The sequence below is a fragment of the Cryptomeria japonica genome, chromosome 9 (assembly GCF_030272615.1).
Source record: "Cryptomeria japonica chromosome 9, Sugi_1.0, whole genome shotgun sequence".
Lineage (NCBI taxonomy): Eukaryota > Viridiplantae > Streptophyta > Pinopsida > Cupressales > Cupressaceae > Cryptomeria > Cryptomeria japonica.
In genome coordinates, this window is record NC_081413.1 from 616,896,967 (window position 1) to 616,900,379 (window position 3,413).

The following is a 3,413-nucleotide window of genomic DNA, read 5'->3' on the forward strand; positions in this document are numbered from 1 at the left end:
GATGACAAGGTTTGATTCCATAGAAAATCGCTCCAAAAGATGCTGTTTCATATATTATATCTCCAAATCTGAGTTACAGAATCTGTGCAAAAGAAAAATGCTAAGGACCAGAAAAAATTCTCTCAAAACACTATTCTTGCATAAATCTAAACTAACTCCAAATGAAGTGTCTTTAGGCATTAAGTACAAAAACCCCCAACTGATTGGGTCGGATGCAAGAAAAGTGCCTCAAAAAGAGGAGTCTAGAAGACACCAAAGAGGGCTATAAACCTGGAAAAGTCTTCCTTAATAAATAACCAACCCAAAAGATCACTAGAAACAGCCTCAAAACACTTAACCAAGTAATAAAAGCTCCCCAAAATGGTGGAAAAGTCCAACTTCGACCCTTTACCTAAAAGTGCTCCAACCTCCCTAGATTCGCTCCATTTGGTTTCAAACAACCTCATGTTCCTATAAAAACGTTCTTGTCTCCAAAATTATCTCAACTCCTTTTGAATGTTTCCCAAGTGGTTATGCATGATCCTATATGCTCTCCTTATGTCTCCAAACTGAAAAGACTTCTTCAATGAGAGCCTTATCTCTCCTGAATTAACTCCTCCTTCAAAACTAAGTCAAAAGACTTAGTCTCCTTCTTGCATATGGATATACCTTTTACATTTCGAATAATAATATTCAATTACAATTTATAATTGCATTGTAATTAAATACTTTTTACAAAGAAATATCAGCTTTTTGAAACAAGAATGAAAACAAAAATATAATAAAAATAAAACATATTTGATATATTAATAAACATCTATTTATCAAATATGTTTGATTTTTATTATATTGCATATTTAATAAGCCCAGCGGACTTGAAGGAGAATATAAAATATGACAAAGGGTTTTTGTAACCCTAAAAGTTTCGCACTCCTTAGTTATTTCTCATTTTGCAAAGTGCGAACAGCGAAGAAAGTTCTGGAGGGTTTGGTGCCGCCATAGACAAAGAGTGCTGGGCTTTCTGAGTCTTCTCTCTAAATGCAAATCATTTTCTCTATAGGTATGCTCGCACCACATTTACCAGGAAACTTACTGTGTTCGTTTTTTACATCTTGCATACGCTACATTTTGCATACATACTTACCAGGAAAATAACGCGCTGTGTTTTTTTTTTTTTTTACATTTTATCATATTGCACGCACCATATTTTGCACTGGCCTACAACACATTAGCCTTGATGATGAATAAGGGTTTCTTTTCTAGCCTTCCACTGGAAGTGTTTTACCAGCGTAAAGAATCCCTCACTCCAAATTCATGCAGCCTTGTGTTGTATGCGCTTTCCAGCTCAGCCCTCCGAAAGCAAGAACTCCTCCTGTGTTCAGTTCTTGAAGCAAATGAGAAAGAGTAGGTACACTTGTAGGATCAAAGTTCTCACAATCATCGGGATTTATTGGCACACAGACACAACCAATTTTTGGATGAATACAAAATGGTACCTTTAGCAAGTGATTCATATGCTTTGACACCTCCATGTCTAGCCGAGGGTAGGTGTAAGAGAAAACAATTTCCTTAATGCAATGTCGTAATCCTGGTGCCCTATGTTTTCCTGACTCAAGTAGTTGTCTCAATTATTTCCAGTGACCAATATTATTATCTTCTTTTGAAACAGACGAACGCCTGTTTTCTCACCATTTCTCTCGAAATTGGGATGCAATTGAATCATCTGGTATCAAATCCAATATCTTCTGATATCTGTCTTCAGATGAAAATAACTTTTGGCTTGGAAGTATTTTCTCTTCAAAATAAATCCTTAAGACATCTACATAAGCTCTTGTCAAGGAAGGATGCAGCACAGGCCCACTCAGAGAGACCATTTTATTAGTGTTTTCACTCCCCTTGTACACATGAAAATAGGAAGCAATTGCAGCTCTTTGCTCATTGCTAAGCCTTCTTGCTCTTCCATCACAGACCCAGCAATGGACTCCACGACACTATTCCTCCATTTTCCTGTTATTGATAGGCATGACTACTATAGGAATGGAATTCATTGGAAAATAGAAATTTACAAAAAATAAAGTTCATTTATAACCATGTCAGACTGACTGGTACTGAATGCAGTGCTTCTGATCATCTTGCCACCCATTTTGGTGTTCACTGTCATACATCCTTTTATCTCACAAATCCACCATACCTAGAATAAAGCGGACGGAATACCATATACGGAAAACCAAATTGGCAAGTTTCAAAGCTCAAGGATCAAATTTTGTAAAAACAAAATAAGCAAGGTACAAGGCATATCATGGTTTCACATTCAAGGTTGTGGTTGGTATATGTCAATAAATGCCATCACCAACCAAAATCTCCATTTCTTCTACAGTCATTTTCTTTTGTATTCACCTGCACACAGTCTATCATGCCATCACACTGATTGACAGCTATCACAATATAACTTGAATGAAAGAGACAGTATGGTATTAATGTCTCAATCACGTGGGGGAATATTGGCCCAAATTTTATTTGTTTTAAGCTCTGATTAACTTTGTAGCCTCTGCCATATATCACATGCTCTTTAGGAACCAGAACTTCACACACAATGCCACCAATGTAAGACCCAGGGAACAATCTTCAGTAAAACATAATCATACAAGCTCCTGATTCTTTTGTATTCCTTGCATGTTTTGTGCTCAAATAATCTGTATGAGCTTGCACAACCTTTTGCATGCAAGTCTTATTCTGTGGTGGCCTTCATTTCACTTTGGGAAACACTTAACCAACTCCCTTTCTATAAGACTGAAAAACCTTGTCTCCTATTTGAGCATATGCGTGTCTCTTTGCAGGATCAACATTGTACACAGCTCCAATATCTATTTTATGTGGACACTTCTCTCTGATAGAATTCTCCATATCCGTTGCATCTTGAAAAGACTGAAACCGAATATATATATCATGTTTTAGAGTAAAAGAGAACTCCCTTGACCATAATAAGACGAATCACAGGCTGGATGCTTGCCATCATGTCCACATGACAACCACTTGAATATTTCAGCATATGGAAACAATTTTCCTGTTGATGTAAGCTCAAACACTTTTTCCTCGTAGCTAGTCTCAGTAGTTTCCTTCTCTAGTTCCACTCAATATTTCTTCATCCCCAGGCAACCGATTTGCAACTTCATTTTCTTTCGCTGTCTCCTCCTTACGGTAGTTATTAGACATTTCACTTTTCAAATGTGAATCTCGTACATCTTTTCCTGTTGCCATTTTGTCTATATTCTGGAATCATCACATTCCATGATACCGCATCTTTTAAAAGGCATTTTATCGAACAGTTCCAGCACAGCTGTAACATGTCCTCCACCGTAGGTGATGTGAGACCAACTAGTGCAGGGTTCTACTAAATTTGGATCCCAAGTTCCAAGTAATCCTGTAGATTCATT

General features: G+C 37.1%; 1 pseudogene; it reads right to left on the minus strand.

The window, feature by feature from the left end:
• Window positions 1-1,280: 1,280 nt before the first annotated feature.
• On the minus strand, window positions 1,281-2,883 carry LOC131858556 (DNA primase small subunit-like; annotated as a pseudogene).
• Window positions 2,884-3,413: the final 530 nt, after the last annotated feature.